At 39.9% G+C, this 14,540-nt stretch overlaps 1 protein-coding gene across 4 annotated transcripts in view; it reads left to right on the plus strand.

Annotated features, from left to right (window-relative positions):
- The window catches only part of RAPGEF4 (Rap guanine nucleotide exchange factor 4), a 223,405-nt gene that overhangs the window by 67,329 nt on the left and 141,536 nt on the right, over positions 1-14,540 (plus strand). Inside the window, exon 1 of one of the 4 annotated variants that reach the window (XM_074967601.1) lies at positions 3,285-3,411. The exons of the other annotated variants lie outside the window; for them this stretch is intronic. The gene's annotated coding sequence lies outside the window, so the exon portion shown is untranslated. Of the gene's footprint in view, positions 1-3,284; positions 3,412-14,540 lie in introns of those variants that run through there. 4 annotated transcript variants of the gene reach the window in all.

The following is a 14,540-nucleotide window of genomic DNA, read 5'->3' on the forward strand; positions in this document are numbered from 1 at the left end:
GCCTTTAGGTAGAGAAAACTCCAGCTCACAAAAGACAATTCCCTTTTGTCTCTGGCCCCAAAACAGAAAAAAAAAACCTAACTGCTTTCAGCCAAAACCCTGCTTTTCAGCAGCCCAAAGGAAAAAAAAAATTTCCTTTTTCAAATCTGTGCTTCTGGTTCAAAAAATCTCAAATTGATCTCAAAATGATTTCCAGTTAATCCCACCACTCTGCCACCATGTCAAGGTTCCTTCCCCACTCTGAACTCTAAGGTACAGATGTGGGGACCTTCATGAAAACCTCCTAAGCTTACTTTTACCAGCTTAGGTTAAAACTTCCCCAAGGTACAAACTATTTTACCTTTTTGCCCTTGGACTTTCGCTGCCACCATCAAACGTCTAACCAGTATTATTATTGGGAAAGAGTTCGTTTCAGTATCCTCACCAAAACCTTGCACCCCCTTTCCTGGGGAAGGTTTGATCAGAATCCTCACTAATTTGCATAGGTGACCACAGACCCAAACCCTTGGATCTTAAGAACAATGAAAAAAGCATTCAGTTTCTTAAAAGAAGAATTTTAATAGAAGAAAAAGTAAAAAAGAATCACCTCTGTAAAATCAGGATGGTAAATACCTTACAGGGTAATTAGATTCAAAACATGGAGAATCCCTCTAGGCAAAACCTTAAGTTACAAAAAGACACAAAGACAGGAATATCCATTCCATTCAGCACAGCTTATTTTCTCAGCCATTTAAAGAAATCATAATCTAATGCATATCTAGCTAGATTACTTACTAAGTTCTAAGACTCCATTCCTGTTCTGTCCTCGGAAAAAGCATCACACAGACAGACCCAGACCCTTTGTTTCTCCCCGCCTCCAGCTTTTAAAGTATCTTGTCTCCTCATGGGTCATTGTGGTCAGGTGCTAGCGAGGTTTTCCTAGCTTCTTAACCCTTTACAGGTGAAAGGGTTTTTCCTCTGGCCAGGAGGGATTTTAAAGGTGTTTACCCTTGCCTTTATATTTATGACAACTTCCCAAAGAAGTGATAGGTAGGATCTAGTGCTGTCTACATGGGGACTTACATTGGCTTAACTACATTGTTAGGGGGTTTGGATTTTTCTCATTCCTGAGTGACATAGCTGGGTCAATCTAATTTTCTAAGGTGATGTCTGCACTTCAGCTGGAAGGTGTAATTCCCAGCTTGGGTAGAGTTACATGCACTAGCTCTGCTCAAGTATCATGCTAAAAATAGCAGTGTGGCCATGGCAGCATGAGCCATGGCTTGGATTAGCTGCAGCTATTCTGCTCTTTTTAACACACTAGTACGCCTACCTGAGCTGGAAATCACACTCCCCAGCTATTGTGTAGAGATACCCTAAAGGACCACACTTCTGATAGGTAAAGATGTATTATTTGTATAACAATTTCATCCCAAAGGGTCTGCAAGTGCTGTACTGTATTTGTGCACTTGAATAACTATGGATATAATTTGGACTTAATGTACCACTGCAATGCAATAGTAACTGGACTCTGTTTTTAGTATTGCACAATACTTGTATGGAAGAACTTCCAATGAAATCTTAAGTGCTGAAGGGAGTGGTATTGGTGATTCTTTTGACTCAATATTAAATCAGTGCCCTATTGAGTCTGGGTGCTCTTGTACTTGAAGGATACCATCTTTCAAAGAGGGAGGGCCTATTTACTTGTGGCCATTAAAAATTCTACCATACCTTTTTGCAACAAGGGTAGAAGTGTTTATCTATCTGTCCAGGACAAATCCCAATTTGGGTAACTGCATTGTGCCTGCTTAAAATTCCTCCGTCAGTTTGAGTTGGATATAGTAGTCTTCTTTATTTCCTGTTCTGAAGTGTTGTTTAGTGTTGCTGCATGCTTTTGAACCATTGCTGCATCCATCAGTGTACTGGCTACACTTCATTGGTTGTGAAGAAATTCTTGCGTATATATAAAATCTGTAAAGCACTTTGAGAAGATGAAAGGTGCTGCATTTTTAATTGCTATTATTATTTAAATAAGTGAACTAAAATAGCAGCTTTTTATGTTTTGTTTTAGGGCTTATTATAAAATAGTAAAAGAATAGTAAATCTTTTTTTGGTGATTTCATGCTTTGCCTAGAATGCTCCGTGTAACTTGTATTTAAAGTTAATGCCAGTAATAATCAGAGATCAGGGCTCCAAGAATCTTGTCTGCTTCTCAGATATTCCTAGTGTTTAAGTGGCATGAATTGGATGCTTATTTAATAATATTCAAGAACCATGTTTGTTTCTTAAGGGCAGAGAGGAATACTAATCTTTTTCTGTATTCAAGAGGAGAAACCATCTAGGAAGAGCAGTGATATGAGCAAACTTGTCAGGATGTTCAAAATTTCCATGAATAAATATTCTCAGACATTTACTTTTTTCCTAATATTTTTAAAAGTCTTTATGAAAATTTAAACTATTGTGTCTCACGGTGGCTTGAACTGAAAACGTCATGAATTAAAAATGGCATTTTACTGATAAAATACTACTGGTTTACTGGAAAGACAAAACCGGTCATTCAGTTTGTTCTTACACCATTTTATAGCGAAGTATGCTGATTTCATCAGTTCTACAGTGTAAAATATTCCTAATCTAAGGACAACATGAGAAAAAATGAGGGGGCAAATGTTTTAAAAATATCATTTTAGAAACAAAAAAGGAGCAAGAGGAAAGAGAGTTTATAACAAGCACATATATTGTAATATAGTGAAATCTTCCTTATTCACATGAGTTCATGTCTCCCCAGCATCCTTGGTATTTTAAAAAACCTTGTTTGTCTAAATTTCATGTTGGCCATGTTCTTTGAATAAACTAGATTTGACTGTATTTGTACATATTGTGTTACAAATAGTGAAAATCCTATGTTGCCGGCTGAAGAATATCTGTATTACAGCTGTCCGTTGTTTGGGGCCATCTGCACAAGAGTATATTCCTTGTAATAGAATAAATCATAAAAAGACCTTTGGACTACAGCAGTCTTATTGGACCCACCCTTCTGTGTCTCTGACTACCATTCTCAGCAGGGATATTGAAAAGGAGGGTCAGTAGATTAAACAGTGGTATTCTTGTGTGAGACTAACTGCATAACAGTTATTTCATAGGAAAAAAAAAGTTCCGGGCTACATTTACTGGCTCTTTAATTTGGATTGCCAATGATAACGCAGCACCTACTGTTAAAGAAAGGTAGGATGCAGAAGCAGAAACATTAGTGCTAATCTGCTGCAGAAAGACTAGATAAATCAGCACAGCTCTCATACAGCACTAAGAGAGAAGCTGATTGCAACTTGACCATGTGCCCGAATAGTCACATCAGAGACAACAGAGCATGGATAAAAAATCTAAAATGTACCCTTAGGGCTACTTGCTGTGCTGGATTTATGATAACTCATCATTGTAAGTTTAAGATTTCTTAATTTTTTTTCTTTGTGTTATAATTACAGATTTGAGCCTGTGGTTTACAAGCCTGTGTTTTCAGTTTACACAAATTTAGGGTAAATGTCCTGGAGTAAAGTATAGTATTAACTAGATAATAGTTTGATGTTGTGTGTGTCTGTAAATGATACGTACTTTAGTGTTGCTGTCTGTTTCAATACACAGCTCACTTAGAGGTTAGACATTTTTCATTAGCAGCTCAGTCTTTTAATATATTTTAGGGGTACCTCATTTTCACCGTTGTAGTCTTATATTTTGAAATGACGTAAGATGCAAGTAGAATGTCTCAAATGTATTCTACTTTTACTGTGAGAGTCTTTGTATTGTTTTATTTTTGCTATAAGGAAAAATAATCGTTGAAGGGTGTTTTCTAAGGACCTTTTTGTATTCCAGAATTAAGTGTGGATGGTAATTTTCCTGCAGTTCTTAAATTTTGTGCAATTGTTTAATTTAACATCACTTGAGCATCTGCAAAGCGAAAAGACAGAGATGACATGGAAACTGAATAAGCATTGATTGCTAGGCTGAAAATTACATTTAAAAAGTTTTTGCAGCAGATCTGATTTCAGTTTATTTTTCACCAAATTGGATTATCATATTTAATTGTTGAGGATGAACATAGCAAACAAATATGTGAAACTATCCTGGATATCCTATATTTCCTGCTGTACCAGACTAAAAAGCTGTTGTTGATTGTTGCTCCAAGGAAAACCCTAATGCTAGAATTCAGAGCAGCATTCTTAAATAATGCATAGGCAAGTGAAAAGGGAAGAACGAATTTTACTGTTCAGATGTTGAGGAGGTGCTTTTGTTCAAAGATAGAAGTATGAACTTAAAAAGGTACAGAAATGTAAACTCACAGTTTCTCTTACTATTTCAGAGAAAGATGAGGGAAAGTCTACAGATGACTTTGCTGTGCGCCCCAAGGGTGGGAAAATTTTTGAAATGTATTTAAGAAACCAGTTTGAATGATGTATTAAAATATTCCTTTACGGTGGGGTAGCAGTTCAGGGAAGCTAATGTATGGAGTGTAAAAAGCAGACCTGAGGGGGAACTTGCGCTTTTCTGGGCTTCTGTGGAAGGCAGTTCTTTTTAAATAAGTGCATTATTCTTTTTAATATAAAACTGGGACTACTGTTTCTATTATTTAGTAAAAAAAACAAACCTTCACCCAGCTACAATATATTCTATGCCTTTGATTCTGCAGACATATGCTTCCTAATTTTTGGAACTGTTGATGAAGTAAGCCTGGAGTTATCTAAAAATACATGAGTGTCCATTTATTTTATAATGATATGAGTGTTGCCAAATATAATAAACAAAGGAAGCTTAGAAACAGAGCCTAAATGTATATTTTCTAATATTGGCTTCTCTCTGAAGCAATTGGAAATGTTGTGGATGGTTGTGAAGCTGTTGCCCTGTTCACTTTCAGCAACTGCATTTTAGCCTCCCGTTTTCTCTGTCTTGCTTTGGGCAAAGCATTAAGCAGAGTGAAGGAGTCGCTTTTGATATTTTCCCCATATTTATTAAAACTAGAATGGACAAGGGGAAAGTGACGTGCTATAACATGGCGGTAGCCTGTTCTCCTTCCCAGGAGAGTAAATGGCCAACTGGGGAAAATGTCGAATGAGGTATGCTTCAAGTTAGGAAATTGGCTTTTAAAAGTGTGCGCGTGTGTGAGAGTGTGTGAGAGAGATTGAGAGCGCTCATCAATTGCCTTAATCCCTTTTCACTGTCATTCTGATGCTCTAATTGAGGTATTAAATTTATAACTCTATGGGGCAGTCCTCTATTTTTATTTCTTCTTTGAACTGCCATATAAATCTGTGGCATAACATAAAATATATAATAATGGGTTAGACTGCTTTTGTCAAGTAAGGGACAGAACTAGGGCTGGTTGAAAATTTTCTGTTCTTGAATGGAAAATTAGATTACCGGTAAATTATTTTTTTGTGAACAGTGTCCGCTTTCTTTGGAATTTGTTGTTGTTGAAAAACTTAACACCTGAAAATTGAAACTAGAGCATCATAGAGGATACAGTTTGATCAGGTAGCCTGGCTTATTGAGGAGAGTAGGAGAATAAGGCAGGAGGGTGATTTTTCTGAATGGCAATATTTTGATAAACTTTTCACCAAAAAGTCGGGAAAAAAAATTTGTGGGGAAATATTTGTTTTCCAACCAGCTGTAGAAAGCTGGTAGCTGTTCCTCAGAAGCAAACAAGGGACCATGCTGTTACTCAGTCACAGTATGGCCAATTTGGACTTCTGTTGACACTGTCAGAACAGTGCCAGTTAATGATGGTGATGGTGTTTTAATAATGTGCATATAGTTCCTTCTTGTTGGGAATGGCCTGAGAAGGACACATTTCACGTAGGCCAGTTAGTATTAAGTCAGTATTATCCCATTACCAATCCCCTTAGTTATTCCATCCATCCCCTGAGTTACCCATTTCTCGAGTAGCTACAAAATTAAGCCAAGGATTGCCTAACAAAATGAACAAGAGATCAGCCACAACACTGGTGTGACCAGTCTTGTGGACTCTCAGGTCAAGTTTCAAGTCCCCAAGAGGATCTATCCTTCCCACTACTTAAAAAAGACAATTCTTAGTTCTGTGATGCTTATTCAATTTTCAAAATGGAGTTTGTACAAAATCTGCATGTCTGTGAAATCTGACCATTTTATTTTAGTAGCTGCCTTTCCTTGTGGTTTGGAATGTTGCTGAACATTAAAGTATCATATAATGTGTGTACGCATATGTGTATATAACATACAGGTATAGAGCATTATTAGGCAGATCCTGACCTCTACTTGGGCTGTTTTGCGCTGCTCCAGCAACACAGAGCCAATTGTAAAACTGGCTTAAATTGCTGTCTGAAGAATCCCCCGCCTAGGGGAAGCCCTAGATGGCTTAGAGCCAGGGATTTCCCTACACCCCCCATGGGGGTGTTTACCCCATCCCCCCCAAATTTTCCCAACAACTCTCCCCCCCCCATCCCCCGCAGTTTTGTGAACTAGTTACATGCAGTGTTGCCAATTTAGTGATTGTTTGGAAATTTGAATTGAAATTGAAACATAAACACACACTTTAAAAGCATATAAAGTGTATGATAAATACGTGTATCTGAAAAAGTATAATAGATTTGAAAAGTATGAACATAGACTAGCTTCCTTATACAGCTGTTGTTTTTTTATGACAATGTCAATGCATTCCTTTTGGTGATGTTGGCCAACCTAATAATTTCAAATTATGATTGGTAAGCGAAGTCTAAATGAGCTCTCCCTGAGAGCTAGTGATCAGCTGGGGGCTAGGGGGAAAGGCTTGAGGACCAGATTGTATTTACATTCACACCTAATCTACCTAGGTATCCAGCAAATAGAGCTGTGTTGCCCAAGTGATAGATTTTGGCTGGGGTTGGGTTACAAATCACTTAAATGCGGGGGTAAAGAAATGTTGTTAATCTTGTGGTATGAGTAAAGGGCAGTAGAACTGTACTTAACCTCTGCTGATATAGGGCATCAAGAGAAGGGTGGGGACAGGTGTTTTGCTTGATGGTCTGCCTGAGTCACAAGTACTATTTGACCTGTCCCTCTCCATTGTTTAAAAACAGAGCTGATTAGGCTCCATAGATGGTCTTTTGTTTTGTTAAGTGACCACTACAGCTGAAATCACTGATAATTAGGTCTAAGTGCTTAGACCTGCTGTGGGGACAGTGTTTCTGTGGAAGAGATGGCCCAGTCTGCACTAGCAGCGAGGTTCCCCCACTGAGAGCTCAGCTGAAATTACTGAGAGCTGGGTGGAACCTCAAGAGACCAACTCGGAGAGGTCACAGTGGCAGGTGGCAGCAGAAGGTGATGGTGCAGGGCCATTGGCAACAGAGCGATGGAGTGAACGATGGCACAATGAACAACAGTGGCCAGAGTGAACAGTGAGCAGTTGGCAGAACGAACAAGGTACCTTCTTGCCCCCCACCTGGGAGGTGAACTCATGTGAAAGCACCTCTGAACTGAGTCTCCACTGACCAAGGACAACACTGGTGAGTGTTAATGAGGCTGTTAAGAATGCTGGAGACACAACACAGTTCATGCGAACAAACATGGCCGTGGCATCATACTTTCTATTTAAGCAAGAGATACCACACACTACAAACTGGATGCCAATGTTAAGTGCAGTGTCACTTGTTCATCCTGAAGTTGAACACTGGTTCCGAACAAGACCAGCAAATGCTCACTACCTTTCTGCAAGAAACTCAACTGACTGGCTAGATGCACGTGGTGCAACAGTAAAAGACTCAACAGTTGAAAAAGTGAAGAACTCTCTCACCACATTCAAAAAATTTGCATATATGGCTGATGAATGCACCAATGCAAATGGGCATCAAGTATTAAGTCATTGTGTACGTTATCTTGATGTCAGTGGTAGGCCAGTAGATGCATTTCTAGATGTTCAAGTTATATAAGACAGATTGGCTGCATCTGTGACAACCCACATCTTAGAAGAGTTAAATGCTTGTCAGTTGGACCCCAAACAGATGGCTGCTAGTGCATTTGATGGAGCTGCAAACTTCTGTGGAAGACATGATGGAGCACAAGCTTTGCTCAGAGAAAAGTGCAACCCTAATCTCTCCTATACAGACTGCAGAGGTCATCTATTCCAACTAGCACTAGTACGAGCTGTAGACTCTTCAAAAGACATTAAAAAAGCTATACATTTAATGTCTTTATATTCTTTTTTCAGCAAGAGTCCAAAAAGACTGAATATCTTGGAAAATGTAGAAGATACACTGGGACTGAAGTTCAAATTAGTCCAACCTGGGAAAACCCTCTGGCTTTCTCATGAGCGATCCTTGGCTGTTGTCTTAAAATTACTCCAGCCATTATTACTGGCTTTGGAAAGTATCTACCAAGGTGGGATGGATCTAAGTAGTGAGGCTGGTGGATTACTTTTGCTACTACGTTCAGAGAAGACTATTACCATTTTCTTTCTTGTAAGTCTACTGTTGAAACCATGTAGGTCATTAAACAATGTCATCCAGGCATCTGCTACAACAGTAGTAGATCTTTGTCCATCAATAGAAGCTACATTTGGATCAACCAGAGAGCTATCCACTGAAAAAGTACTGGAAGAAGCAAAGACTTCAGTCCAGAAGTAGACTAATGAAGGCATTTATATTGAATCCTTAAGTGAAGAGGACAAGACGTGTTTGTTAAGACAACTGAAAAAGAACACAGAGTTGATTCTTAAAAATCTACAACAACAACTTCTAGATTCTACTCAACCTCTACGTAGCTTTTACAGATCCCTGTCTTATAAAACACCGACAGTTGAGTGGAGTGATGCACTACCAGCAATGGGGCTGCCATGTGCTCAGGACAGAATAGAGAATTTGAACACATAGTGGAATATCATACGACGAATTAATGAAGATTTGACTTCAACTTCTTTTTTTATCTTCACTAGTGGTTCGACCCAATCTTTATGCTATGTTTCCTGGGCTGAAAGAAGTCGGAATTCATCTCTTGCTACTCTCAGTCACAACAGCTACAGTTGAATATTCTTTTTCATCATTGAATAGAATTTTGTGTTTTGAAAGAAGTTGCCTTCTGCCTGATCATGTGAATGAACTAATGAGCATATCAATTGAAGGAATGGAAATACCGGACACATGACAAGCCACCAAAGATGAATGCATTGCATTCAAGAAGTTCATTAACAGAGTTGTGCAAAATTATAACAAGAAACCAAGAAGGATGTAGATGTAGTGCTTCATAGAAGGCTCGAGTAGCCAACTTTAATTTATGTGATGATTTTAAAATCTAATAAAATGGTCATGAAACATTTTTCAGTTTTTACTATGGTGCCATACAGCCCACCTTCACCCTTACAGTCTCACCCTTCATCAGCCCTGACCCCCTACTGCAAATTTGAACAGCCCCCCTAATTTCAATTCCTGGGGAAAACACTGCATAGAGCCCTGGCTGGCTTATATGTAGCAGCTTCCCATGCTATCCTTTCCTGGCCCCTGGAGCAAAAGACACAGAAGGGGTGCCAGCCGCTATACCTGGCTGATCCCTGGCTTCTGGAAAAGCCCCAGGGCTGCTCTGACTATAAGGTGGGGACAGATCCACTCACTCTCTGGATTTTGGATCAGGGGAGCCTGAAGGTGGCTGTATGGGTATATCTACATTTGAGCTGGAAGGTCTGATTCCCAGCTCATGTAGACAAGGCCGGTCCTAGGCCAAATGACGCCCCAGGGAAGGAGCGTCTTCAGTGCCCCTCCCCCTCCAGTTGTTAAACTTCTGGACCTCTGTAGAATCTCCTACGGTATTCAGAACATTCTAGGAGGTTAGTGAAAAATGAATCCACGCATGGAATACCTGAAACATGTTACTTCAAACATTCCATTTTCTCTTTTGTTGCTAATCACAAAAATAACCCCCCGAGCCCAGTGCCCCCCAAGCCTGGCACCCCGGGCAGTCGCCTGGGTTGCCTGCCCCTAAATCTGGCTCTGGGTGTAGATGTGCTTGTACTAGCTCTGTTTGAGCTACCTCCTAAAAATAGCAATGTGTCTGGTACAGTTGGCTGCTTAAGCTAGCTGCCCTGAGTACAGTCCTGCCCGACCTCATGGCTAAGTACTCAGACAGCTTGGGCTGCCGGGTACATGCTGCTGTATTGAGGCACAGGCTCAAACAGAGCTAGCACAGGAATGCCTTCGTGAGCTGGGGGGGTCTCATCTCCCAGCTCAAATGTAGAAAGCCCCTCTATTGTAAAAGATTAGATTCACTGGGCAAACATATGCTGAATGTAGTGTTCACTTGTCATTTGATGTACTGTACCTCATACAGTCTATGCTGTGTGCACAAGTGACTCTAAGAAACTAAAATAAACCGTACTGTTACTGGTAGGGTTTCTGATTTTACAGTTTTACTTGGCTTTTATTTACTGTTATTCCTATAGTACTCATTTCCTCATAGTATTATAACTAATATGGTATAGATCTGTGAGTCTCAGGACCCAGTTGTGCATACCTTGCCCACCCAAAATTCCCCTTTATTTCAAAGGGAGTTGTGGCTATGTAAGGCATGCTGAATCATGAAGGATGTAGTAGCATCCTCCATTCAATCCAGAGTTAGGGTTAGAAAAGATAACTTTAACAATTTTTTTGGGAACATGACTTCGTTTTGAAGTGACCTGTTGGACCTATAATATCAGTGTACAGTATGTGAATACACAGCACTACTTTTAGAGGAGAGTCAGAAAACACTGCAATATTCCCCTTTTGCAGACATCACAGTAGTATAATCAATCCTGGTTCAAACTGATGGAACAGGGTTCTGTTAGTAAAGTAAAGCAATCCTACTTTCTGTGACCTGCATTTGCTTAAACTTTGGGAGATTATGCTGACTTTTAAAACGTAACACAACAATTAAAAGCTTTATCTTCCTTTTTAGTTCTGTAATCAGCCACAATGTGTTTAGATTTCTGCCAGGATTATTATTTTTAATGGGTCAGCAATGCTGCATTCTCCAAAGTGGAATACAGCTGTTTTCACAATGAGATTTTAAAACAAATGTTTGCCACTATGGGTTTCCTACAAAGTTTCATAAAATAAGTGGACTTCAATTAGAGCCACTACCTAACAATTTACTGCTTTGCACATTGAGAGAGCTGGTATTTAATTGCTTTCCCTCCAGATTTCAGGGATTTTATTTTTTCACCCAAGAGACTGGAGTTTACCATCTTTTTTTTTTTTTTTTTAAAATAAGGTGCCTGTCTGTGGGCCAGTTTTGACCTTGGAATGAATGCGTGCACTCCCATAAATCAATGAGAGGCACATCCTCTTCCTTCAGAGCTGAACTCTGGCCCATTTATTTATTTATTATGGTGAGTGTTTGAGTGTAAACAGTGGCTATTTTGCTAGACACGCACATGGCTTTTATTTCTGTTTTCTGTTTTAGTCAATACTTGAATGTTATCTAAATATAGTTTTGTGTTCTGTGTAGAAAAGAGAGAAAACATGTGGTAATGGACATTTATTGCAGTTTCAGAGCAGCGGGTGACTTATTGATGCTAGCTTTAGCATATTAAATTTTTCTTATATTTGTGCTATTCATCCAAACAGTCTACAGAACATTCCTGCTCCCACTGAGCTTAGTGGAAATGCTGCCATTGACTATAGTGAATCAAGAGGGCCCAGAATCTTAAAGGAGCATATGTCCCACACCAATATATCCTGTGATCAAAAGGGTTTAGAGTGAAAAAAGTATAATAATAATCATCATCATCATCATCATCAAAGTTCAGACTGTAATTTGTGGAGCATGTTTTGGTTACACAGCATTTCTTATACATTTCTGTCTACAAAAAAAAATCAACAATTTCATTTTAAAATTGAATCCATGAAGGTCTAACCTGTACCATTTAGGCTCTTGAGGGGGCCTTGCATTGGAGGTCCTTCCTGCACAAATGGAGTGTTTGCACTGCTACTTTGTTTGAGGGGCACAGCATGTTCATGCCGCCAATCAACTCTGCTAGCCAGCAAGGGGGGGTGCAGAAGCATGGTTTTGTCTTTCTCCCTCTCCCTGCCTCTTCTGGGCAATGGGCCTGATGGACTAGTTGGGGAGCAGTCCCCTGCTCTTAGGGGAGCCAGGGGCTGCAATACTTTCCAGCCCTTACATGTGCAAGGTGTGGGGAAATCTCCTTATGCCGCCTTTTCTCCTCTTCTGCTTCATGCACACACAAAAGAGCAAGGCAGAATTCAGGCCATAATGACTATCATTTATTATTGATGCAACAGTAGTCTCTCGGGGTACTAGCCAAGGATGGGGACCCGATTGGGCTAGGAAACATGGACATGCAGAAAACAGAGACAGTCCCTGACCCAAAATACTCAGTCTAGATTATGACAAGGTGGGGCAGGAAGGAAGTAGGACAACGCAACAATAAAGCAAGTAAATAACTGTTCATTAAGATGGGGCCGCAACTCACCGTCTGCCTCGCCATTGTCAGCTTCCCCTGTTGGTCTGTGACATAATCTCGAATTTGTTAACCTTCAGGGCATGTGGTAAGGCCCATCTATTACTGGGGATGGGTGTTAGGTAGGGCTGGATAGCGGCACTGTCAATCAAGTGGGGATTCTGTGAAGAGGTTAACTCAGTTTTGTTATCTGTATGTTGTCAGTGGGTTGTTGATTTAATCTGGGGTAATTGGTGGGTCGCTTTGTTTATTGATGTATGTTAAAAGATTGTTGAGGACCCAGAGCACTAGATCCCTACGCCGTTATAGTAGAATTGCAAAAATCCAAATAAATATCTAAAAGATGAGAGAGGGAAAACTACAGTGGAAAGAAGAAGAGAGTTCACCATGAGGGTCTGTGCTCGGGATCAATACCGACCATACTGACTTGGAATTTGGAATATGCAATCTGTGCCAGAGCTTTACGCTACTGCAAGAGAATGCAGGGTGGCACCGGGTACTGAATTTGAATAATGGCCCACTTAAATTCCCCATTGAGGACCACAGGTGCTGTGCAGTCAAAAATTCTTTATTTGCAATCCCAGCAAAACTACCAAATTATCATTGCTCAGTTTACATGCCTTATCTGTATGTGCTTTTTGTTGTTTTAGTGCTCCTAGGTGAAACTCTTTGGAGAAGGGAGTGGAGCAGCAGGTCCTTCACTGTAGAAGCCCAAGGTTGAGGGTTTCTTCAGGTCTCCACACAACCATGTCACCTCCTTTTGTAAAAAAACCCCTCATGTTAGCAAGGGCCGATGAATAGCCTGCCATCATTCTCCCTGGACAGGCAATGATGGAGGGAGGAGGAAGATGCAGAGAGAAAGGGGGTGGGGCTTGAAGAAGAAAAGGGGAAATATCACTTTTCAGTAACAGTGGCAAAATTCAGGGAGTGCTGAACAGAACTTTAACGGACAGTTCTCTTGCATTTCTTGTCCGGTGCTTAGCCACTTTGGTGATAGGTACATTAGCAATACCAGCGAGAGAGAGAACGAGAACCCTGTAATACCGGTACTGGGCTACTGAAGCATTAATGTAACTATGCTGAACTGTGTAAGTGATACAGTAGAAATCTGGGAACAGGCTCTTTCTTTTAATCATGTTTTTTGTCATAAGCAATAAAGTCTCTAATAATCAAAACAAGAAAGATTCAGATGTTTTAAACACCAGAATTTTTTATCCAATGGGGGACTTGAGAAATGCCTAGGGGGCAACCCAGAGTAGAGTTGGCTATTGTATTATCAGAGGTTACATTTCTCATTTTGGTCTGCTTGCCAGAAATTCTTTAAAGATCTAGTAAATTGGAAATTCTGTCACTTGAGCGTTTATCTGTTTCTGGTGGGAAGGAAGTTAGCCATCCTAGTAACATTGCCATCCTTACAGCAGCAGCAACAAGCACCTGCAGACAGTGCAATTTAGGGAAAACTAATAATTGCACACAAATGCATGACTTCCCTAGGCCATGATAAGCAGAAGGAGAATTGCCAACACCATTTTACACTGGAATGTTACTTCAGTGCAGACCCATGTCTTTAAGTAGTTGGTAGACAATTCAGAATTAGCTAGCTGATATATATTTATTTTATGTTGGTTACTGCTCTTTGGTACATTATGCATATACAGTTGATTGTTGTGATCAGTATAAAAACCCTAAGTATGCTCATTAATTGATGAAACTACCTCTGAGAAGGTGCTGTCAAGATTTTTCAAATATTCAGCTACAGGAGGCCAGATACTGTCCTCATGTATGCAAATATGTATGCACAACTCCCATGGTCTTTAGTGGAAGTTGTACTTTGATTATAAGTTCTTGGGGGCTATTCTGTGCTTGTACAGTGAGGTCTTGGTCTGTGACCAGGCACTATGATGATACAAATAATAAGTAATGTGTGCATATCTGAATGCAGAATTTGGCCCAGTATGGTTTTGACTTAGCAAACAATCTGGACTCGTCTTATGCACTTACCACTGCTCTAATACATATAAGACTGAGCACACTTTTTTGTACATTATGAAAAAGCAGTATTGTAAATTGATGAATTCTTTATTCCATATACAGAGTATGCTGTAATAATGAGCTT

This window comes from Natator depressus, chromosome 11, assembly GCF_965152275.1.
Source record: "Natator depressus isolate rNatDep1 chromosome 11, rNatDep2.hap1, whole genome shotgun sequence".
NCBI lineage: Eukaryota > Metazoa > Chordata > Testudines > Cheloniidae > Natator > Natator depressus.